General features: G+C 38.0%; 1 pseudogene; it reads left to right on the plus strand.

Annotated features, from left to right (window-relative positions):
* The window catches only part of LOC109064870, a 20,747-nt pseudogene extending 11,873 nt beyond the window's left edge, over nt 1-8,874 (plus strand).
* Nucleotides 8,875-10,000: the final 1,126 nt, after the last annotated feature.

Genomic DNA, 10,000 nt, shown 5'->3' on the forward strand with positions numbered 1-10,000 from the left:
CTGTGTCGCTGCCGTCATTTCAGACTGGGTGTTTGAAGCGCCGGTAGCTTCGGGAGCTGGATCTTAGACTCCTGCCTCGTGGTGTTCTCGTCCGGCGTCCTGCCGTCTGTGCGTGGCGCACGTGGTGCCCGTCAACTACAAAATGAATACGGGGTCAGGATCATTCTCAGGAGTAGGGTATATATAATAAATAATAAAAGTTCAATGTCTTGGGGGTGAGGCTGTCCTGTCATGCCTCTCCAGTACCAAGTAGTGCACATCTTTGCCCCAGTGGGTGAGCGGGAATCTGAAGTCTGCGGCATGGTTGGCACGCTGGGGAGAAGAGAGGACTGACACAGATCTGTGGTGGAGTAAAGCCTATGTGTGGTGAGACAACTAAGTGGTTGTGTCAGTGATTGTGAACCACTAGTGAAGTGTGGTGATGACTGTGTTTGTTCTCAGGGTGTCTAAGTAGACTAGAGATGCGAAGACTTTGTCACTCTAATGAGGAAGAGGAAAAGAGAAAAAGAGGTGAAAAACAAATTCAATGACAAGCAACAATTTCTGTTTTTCAAATGAGGAAAATTAATTTTCCCAATTAAATGTTATCAAGAAGATAAACATATTATTAAATCTCTTGTTTTAGACAAAAGAATACAATATAATGCTGATATCTCTTTTCCTTAGTCTGACGGATTGGTTGACACACCGTACACCTTACAGTTGGACCGCTCACAAGCGAGGCTGCGAAGGGGACAGTTGTTCAACCCGTATCTCTATTAAATTGATCTCAGGTTGGATCGTTGGATGACGATGCTAAAACTTGGATTGCGTTTCCAAATGTAGGGAGGTTAGGAAGAACAAAAGAGAGGTTGATTACAATCAAATTCATAAGGGTGATTTCGTCTTCTTTGACAAGATTGCGTATTTCATTCACTTAGAATTGATTGATGGTTCTTACATGTCCCTACAAATGTTAAAAGTGAAGAGGAAAGGAAAGGAGAGAGAGGACGGAGATGGTAAGTCTCAGTAGTGGTTATCTCAACTACGAGGAGAGCGTTGTTTTAGTTGCTGCACAACTAATCAAACCAAAATAAACTTTAAGTGAAAGAGAGTTGTCTTTCTAATTTATTGAACTCGTAGTGAGGGATAACAATGTCTCCTTTTAGGGCTCAGGTGTGTCCTTCCCAAGCTAGGATACACACAGAAGGAAAGAAATGGTAAGAAAAGGTCAAATTAAAAAGTAATAAATGGGCACAAAATAAGCAAAAAAATTAAATTAAATAGAAGAAAATCTATAAATAAAACAATAGTGGCTAAGTGTATAACCAAAACAGGAAGAAAGAGGGGTAAACCGCAATAAAATAAGTACAAGTCTGAATAGAATATATTCAGATGGGTAATAAATAAATTAGGTAGAATACGTTTAAACTTTTCAAAGTTCAAGTCTTATTCGTACCTAAAATAATTAGGCCCAAAAGAGAATACTAGAAGTAATGATCATATGAAATGATCTAAGGGGAAAATTTGAATGATTCCAAATAAATTTAATGTTTCAATTAAATTTGGATATGACACAATTAATAATTGTGAGTTAGTATTTCCCTTTCTAGTAAAATGCCAATAGATGGTACCGTGAGAAAAGAGAGAAATAAAAGAGAGAAAGAGACCAACAAGTGTTAGTTGAGATGTCTAAAGGGTTAAATCACTTTAGCGTTGCCCACACAGACACCATTCAAACACTGGATGTTAATGCTAACGGCTAACCTTTGAGGCTAGTGGCTTTAGCATAGTCTTAATTGTATGTACAACTGTTTCGTTAGCTTAGCAACACCGTGGAGTTTGTTTACACTAGCGTCGATGCGCTGCGCGTGCGCAGTTCAAAGTTGCTCCGGAAGTCACGGTCGTAACTGTGGCAACCAAAACAAACTCTAGTGGACTAGCACATGAATCATTGCATTGCAAGTACAGTTAAGCATGTTACATGAAATGTCGGTGCATTTCAACACTGTACAAATAACAACACCGCTTTTAGTTGGGTTTTGCGATGTGGCGCTTAAACTCTCAGTTCGTATAGATTTAACTTTAACTTAATTCGAATAGCAGCTTCTTGCTGTAGTTAAGGGAAATCAGTGATCTCGGCGGATCTAAATCTTCGTGCCAGTTTCTCTGGACACGTAAACACAACAGGATTTCTTCGCTGTTGGTACACAGATAAAATGTACTTGATCAAGCTTTTAAAAACACTCCCATCACACTCGGACACACGCAGTGTTAAGTGAGATTGCATTCACTTGGTGAACAGGGAAACATTATTCTCTAATATTAACCCAGGGAGTCGAATAGCATCTGATTCAGCAGTGGAACACGCACTGGCAATCAAGCTATGAATAACGAGGCTTTGATAAATAGATTGAGGAACACGCTCACACACTATTCTTTATTCACCGATTTATTTCCCTTTGAATTAACGTTACTACAGATTTTATCTCCGTTCAGCGAACGGTGACTGAGATTCCCTGCCGGGAGTATAGCTTTTGAGAGGCACTGGAACACGCAGTGAAATCAATTTAGCTATAAACAAGCCATTACAAAAATGAGGAACACACTCAATTTCTACCTTATTGTACGATCTCAGACGTTAACTTTAAGTTCACTTACTGCCGTTAAACAATGAAGAAGCGGACTTGAGTTACAGCCTCCTCTGCGTTCATTCTATTCAAGCGGTCGCGCGCTGCTTACGTCACGGGTCACACACACATACGTCTCTACTCAGCTTCTCATCTTTCATCCGCAGCAAAAGAAAATATTAAATAACTTGGTTTATGCTCACAATTTAGATTAAACTGCCCGCAAAATTCTCCACCATAATACTGTAAGGGAAACATTATTCAATTTAGCTCAAATGGAATCATTTAAGATTTTAAAGGGAATTTGAACAGAATCACTGTTTCACGGCTGATCACTGAAACGGCCAGCGATTCACTGAACGAGCCGTTTAACATCAAATCTGCGCTGGATTTTAATATCCAAAGTATAGTGAAAACACTATTAATTAGCACAGTAACAAGATCGTCAGTTTAAGACATTAACTTGTAAGCGCAAAACACAAGATACTTCTCTTTTCAATATGAATAAGGCTTTATTAGATAAATCTAAGACATATAAACTAATCTAACACATAAGCACACGCACTCACACATTCACACAAGTTGCAGGAAGATAGAAAGTTAGGGAAGAATGAGTTTAAGAGAATGAAAATGTGGAATCCCAAGTTTATAGTAATACTTGAAATTGCATAGACATGAACAACCATTAATCACTTAATTAACCCTCGCACTGAGTTCCTCAATGAGGTTAAAATTATATTAGATAACACAAGTACAGATGTGAGTCTGGAGGTTACTTGCGTTGCCTGTTTTAACGGGGTTCCCTTTGTTGTCGCTGAAAAGGGGGTTTCCCGAAGTTTCTGATTGGCTGGAAGTTCAGTAGTCGTTGAAGTGACGTCTTGGGAAGCCCGTGGGTTGGGCGTTGGCTGACGATGCAGAGTTGTGGGCTGGTTGAAGTTTCAGACGGGCACTCGAGGTCAGACTCGGAGACACGGCGTTACAAAACTTAACTCAGAACACGAAACTCTCAAACGGAAAAGAAAATAAACTAAAGTAAAAGAACAGAAGTAAAGTTTGACGAGACTAGGTGGTGTTTCTTCTCATCGTGGCTAAGTAGCAGGCGTGCAGGCCGAAGCATGCTGGAACGGCGCTCGAAGAACGCTAAAAGTGATGACAAAGCATGACTAAAAGCAAAGGCTAAAAGCCGGCATGACTGATAGCAAAAGCTAAACGCAAGCTCAAAGCTAAAACCATAATTTGATGGTGTCCTGAGTATTTAAACTGGCCTTTTGGCCACACCTCAAATGTTGTCTTGACCAATTAGATATTGTCTTTTCTCAGGGTGTTCCGATGTTTGTCCCACCCATTCATAAATCATATGTTATCTTATCAAGCTCGTGGTCCGAATTTTCCCGCTCTTGCAGGGTATAATTTGGACATGATTCCTATAACAAGAATATGATACATTTGACAAATAACTGATGGTCAGAAACGTTTCAAGCAAGAATATTCAAACACACACATACTAAACATGAATATGATCCCTTAAGCTATTCAAGAGTTATTTAAAAAGACATACACAATAAGTGATTAGAAACATTAAAATCAAATGTGTCGGTTACATAAATAATATGGAGTTAAGTAATGGACTGATATCCATTTAGAAGTCTTTTTTGAGTTCATTTTGGTGCAGATATGCATTGGAAGGCATTCTCTGTGCCATTCTGGGGAGTAAGGATATGTCCTGTGGAGACCAGAGGGGTTAACAGGTCTCCTTAGGAATTTCAGTCTGGTTCTGCTAGGTGGGGGGGAAGTCAATCCAACGATCTTGTTTACTCTCATGGCTTTACATGTGAAGGTCAGACTGTCCATCTCTTCGATTACTTGCCCCAAATTAGACAATCTCTACTTCGAATTGAAATTGTCAATAATTGTTCTAATGGTGTTAATGTTGAAAGCTGTTCTGTGAAAGAGTTGGTTAGTTATCTTGCTTCAGACTGTGGTGCTAGGAGTTGATTTACAACATCCTGCCTTTCTGTGGAATTCGGCTCATGTTTCAACCAGGCTCCCGATCGAATCTTTAATTTGTCTGGTTCACGCTACAATTATATTAATAATCCTTGGAAGCCAAAATCAAAATTAAACTTTGATGAATCGCACAACCCTACTTTTAATTAACATTAGCAATCTAATCTAATCTTTTGACATATTTGTATCTATTAAACTTTAAAATCTGAGCTTAAGTCAAAGCAAACATTTGTCTACATTAATCATGTTTTATGTGTTACTCACTGAGTGTTGTGTGTCTGTAGCTCTGGAGTGTTTTTGATCGCAGGAGCTTCAGGTGAGCGTCAGGAGAACAAGATTGTCAAAAGTCAAAGATCTGCACTCAGAGTCAGAAACACTGACATAAAACATGCCATGCTTGGAAAAGAACCTCACTGAAGTGACTGTGGTCTGTTCTGAAGAGGTTGTGACCAAGTACAGCAACTTTGTCAGTATCCCATCTTCCTGAACGGACGGCGGTTAAACACCCTACAGGTATGTAAAGTCTGTTGATGAATGACCTTTGACCTCCCTGTGGCTCTGATGATCAGTCCTGAGCTGTTTCCTCTCTGCAGGCGCTCTGGATGATGGAGCACAAAGACATCAGCGAGTGGCAGCATGAGGAGTTTTATCGCTGTGATAAACCCCGCTACACACTGCACTACCGCGCAGATGCCTCGCTCAACATCCGCAGCATCTTCTACATGAGACGACAACTGAATCAGACAGACACACAGTGACTGACAAAACAGTGTAACTTACAGTCACTGAACCACTGTGACTTACATTATTTACCATTTCAGTAAATATAATAAAGTTCACAATATATCTGCAGGTTCACTTGTCAAATACAGTAATTCTTCTTCTTATAAAATATTATCTCTTAAATACATGAACATAATGAACATAATATATAACATCTTTTAACTAAAAATGACAACTAAAATATGAATGTAAAGCACCAATTCATACATATTTAAATTTATGTCATTAAATATCATTTAGCAGACATATATATATATTTTTTTTTAAATATCTCCCGACTGGTTGCCCACTGAAGCTAAGCAGGGTTGAGCTGGTCCAACGCTATCTCACGACCAATTCGTACGTATTTTACGAGGTGGCTAATTCGTACGAATTTGTACGACCTCACTCGTACGATTTCATACGATTTGCCTAGACCCCAGTGACGGGTAGGTTTAGGGGCGGGGTTTGGTGTAGGTAATTCGTACAAATTCATACGAATGTGCAACTCGTAAAATACGTACGATTTGGCAAAAATCGTATGAATTTGTACGAGTGTGGTCGTACGAATTCGTACGAATTAGCCACCTCCTAAAATATGTACGAATTGCCGTGAGATCGGGCTGGCTGGTCAGTACCTGGATGGGAGACCTCCTGAGAAAACTAGGTTGCTGCTGGAAGTGGTGTTAGTGAGGCCAGCAGGGGGTGCTGACCCTGTGGTCTGTGTGGGTCCTAGCGCCCAAGTGTAGTGATGGGGATACTATACTGACAAAAAGGTCTTTCGGATGAGACGTTAAACCGAGGTCCTGACTCTCTGTGCTCATTAAAAATCCCAGGATGTCTTTCGAAAAGATTAGGGGTGTATCCCGGCATCGTGGCCAAATTCACCCATTGGCCTCTGACCATCATGGCCTCCTAACCATCCCCATATCTGCTGATTAGCTTCATCACTCGGTCTCCTCTCCAGCAGTAAGCTGGTGTGTGGTGGGTGTTCTGGCACACTATGGCTGCCGTCGCATCATCCAGGTGGATGCTGCACACTGCTGGTGGTTGAGGAGATACCCCCGTTCATGTAAAGCGCTTTGAGTGCCCAGAAAAGTGCTATATAAATGTAAGGAATTATTATTATTAACTATTATTAAATATGACATTTAATGTAAAATTTACATAAAATCAAGTATTTACACATTTTAAAATTACATTATACATATAAAAATTATACAAATATGTACAAATTTTTGTTATTTGAAATTACTGTAATTACATCTATTAGTTACCTGTTACATCATTAATAACTGAAGTATGCATTTAAAGTACTAATCTGCACATATTTTAATTAAAATGCATTTAAATTTAAATAACAGTATGTACTTGAACAACACATCATTTTAAAAACAAGTATTTAAATTATTTGAAAAATACATTATGAACATACAAATTAGTTAAAAATAATGTAATAAATTCTAAATTAATTAGCCTGTTACATCACTTAACAGCTGAAATATGCATTTAAAGCACTAATTTGTACATATTTTAATTCATATGCAATTAAATTGTACTTGATTTAAAAACTGCTTATATATAAAGTATTTACATATTTTAAAATTATACATATTAAATGTTCAAAAAAAAATCAGTTTAAATTAAGTAGTCTGTTATCTTTTAACAACAAAATAATTAAAATATGCATTATTTATTTGCATCTAATTTTGTAGACAATGGTTTAATTTTATATACATTTTCTGAAATACACATTTTATTTAGTGTTCAGTGGTGAATCAGATTTTTATATCACAAATCACTCTTTGTTTTGTTTTGTGATGATTGTAGATGTGTGTGAGCAGAAAGCTTCCATGTTTGAGTCGTGAGTCGTGAGAAGGTCCAGTTTGGCTCTGTACAGCAGGAGGTTCAGATCCAAACCAAAGCCACACACATCCTTCTCAAGTGAATGCGCTTCCTATGAAGTCAGATGAGCATCCAGATAAATGCATGAATAAACTTTAAATACATTATTAGATTAATAGAAATATGTTTTAAAAAGAAAATTGATTGTCATGATCACATTTGCAGTTGTTGTGGAGAGTGGAGATATTCCTCTGAACCTCAGCAGAGAGCTGCTACAGGAAAGTGCTCTAATCATGTACAAACCTGCCTGAAATATGATGTTATGCCTTCTGCATTGTGTAAAAAAAAAAAAAAAAAAAAAACATGCTCTTTTCTTTCAGGAAACTGCGGGATGTTTTACAGCAGTGGGTAATTCGGTTCCTGTTGGACCAGAGCAAGAAGGATCCGGAGAAATACGCTCGCTTCTTTGACGACTACGGGCTGTTTCTGCGTGAGGGCATCGTGACCAAAGCAGAGCAGAGCGTCAAGGTACAAGACACCTCGTTTGGCCTTTTTAATCAGCCTGTTTCTTTCTGATTGTTTTCAGACTGATGATTAATGTCGTCACAGGAAGACATTGCTAAGCTGCTGTGCTTTGAGTCGTCAGCACTTCCTGTGGGACAGCAGACCAGCCTGATGGAGTACGCCTCTCGGATGAAGGAGGGAAAGAGGAACATTTACTATCTGTGTGCACCGAATCACCTCCTGGCCGAACACTCGGCCTACTTTGAGGCCATGAAACAGAAAGATATGGAGGTGAGACTAGAGACTTAATGTTCACACTATTGAAGAGCCAGTGGGTCTGAATCTACAAGTTCATCCGAAGGCTGATGCAGTGCATTGCAGATTTGCAGGAAACAACTGCTAATTAATTTGCAATTAAAAAATGTACTCGATTCAGTCCAATTTTGAAAACATAAAATGTGCATTATCTATTGACAAGGCTATTGGTAGGTTTTGAGTTGAACACAAGGGGGCGCCAACACTGCCGTTAATCTCAAAATGGCCAAATATATTGCTCAGCAGCTAATGGAATGATAAAGATGCATTGATTAAATAATTTTATCTATTTTGTTGTGATCACAACATGACAAAAATTATTCTATTCAATTTTCTTAAGATCTTGATTCTTGACTTACAAAACGTTGTTTTCTCAAGGTCTTAATTTCTTTTTTATCTTAAGAAAATAGCCCCATTCAGAAGGATCTTAACTGTAAATGTTTAAACAACTATGGAATTTATTAATACAGAGTAATATAAATATAGAATAATAAAGAAAATAAAGACATTGTTTTTTATTCAGTGTCTGTCTATTCTTTTGCACCACAGGGTAAAAAATTGTAGATCTCACTTAATCAGGGATGTAACGGTATGAAAATCACGATTATAGTGACCAAAATTATCACGGTTATCAGTATTATCATGGTATTGTTAAAATGTGCTGGAGATGTTAAAAAAGTACCGACACATAAATCACCTAACCAAGTTGCATATTTAAAAATCAACAAACAACAAATAAAATGAATTTTTGTTTTCATAATCACTAAAACAATAACATTACCAATGATGTCCGGATTTTAAATGACAACTTGACTGACAACAGTTTAATAGTATGTTGAGATATCTAATGTAAATGTTCAAATAAAGCTTTGAAAAGGTAAACCTCACATTTCAGTCTTTAAATAAAGAAAAGATATGTCAAATTGATAATTGCTTAATAAATGATTATATGTATTTGATCTGCTCCATAAATAATTCTAGATAACTTATCTAATTTTTTTAAATGTGGAGAATCCACACAAGCTTGTTTTTCATCAACCGGTAAAAATTTACAGCAGGGCATGCAAATTCGGTCTGTTTTTGGCCAGACAGAAGCTGCACACAGACTGAAGTCTCTGTAAATCCACTCTCTGAAAGCAGGTGGTGCTTATGGAAAAGCCGAATTACAGCTGTTTCCCATGACCTCAGTGGACAAAACAGCATTGCTATTAAGAACACTTCCTTTAGGTCAGCGGTTCTCAATTCCAGTCCTCACGACCCCCTGCTCTGCACATTTTGTGTGCCTCTCTGTTAACAAACCTGATTCAGATAATCAGCTCATTAGAAGTGAGCTCCGTTAACTGTGTTCCCATTGACATGGTCCCTACACAGTGTTCATTGCTCCCTACTCCCTGAGCAGGGAAAATCTGTTTAAGTTTGACATCACCTCAGAAGTGTGACATCATATACCTCTGTAAATAAATACAATTTAAATTCACGTCTCACACACTACAATGCACTTTGAATGGAACATACACAGTACGTTCGCTGCAAACTGGAATCATGGCGGAATATCCGGTGATGTCCCATATGAATGGGAATATACTTCAGAGATATTTTACTCATAAGAATTTATAGGAGTGCCAATAATTGTGGCCAATGTGTATTAGAGAAAAACATTTATTTCATAATGATATTTCCCCCCATTTTAAATTCTTATTATCCAATGAAAGGATACATTTTTGTGAATTTTTTAAATAAAAGACCAAAAGGATTAACAATGCAGATGAATTTTCACAGCCTTTTTTGATCATATTTACCAAGGGGTCCAATATTTTTGGCCACGACTGTATATAGTTGCTCAACTGTCTTAGGTCTTCTTTGTCACATCTTCCTCTTTATGATGCACCAAATGTTTTCTGTGGGTGAAAGATCTGGACTGCAGGCTGGCCATTTCAGTACCCAGATCCTTCTTCTAC

Source organism: Cyprinus carpio, chromosome A3 (genome assembly GCF_018340385.1).
Source record: "Cyprinus carpio isolate SPL01 chromosome A3, ASM1834038v1, whole genome shotgun sequence".
Taxonomy (NCBI): domain Eukaryota; kingdom Metazoa; phylum Chordata; class Actinopteri; order Cypriniformes; family Cyprinidae; genus Cyprinus; species Cyprinus carpio.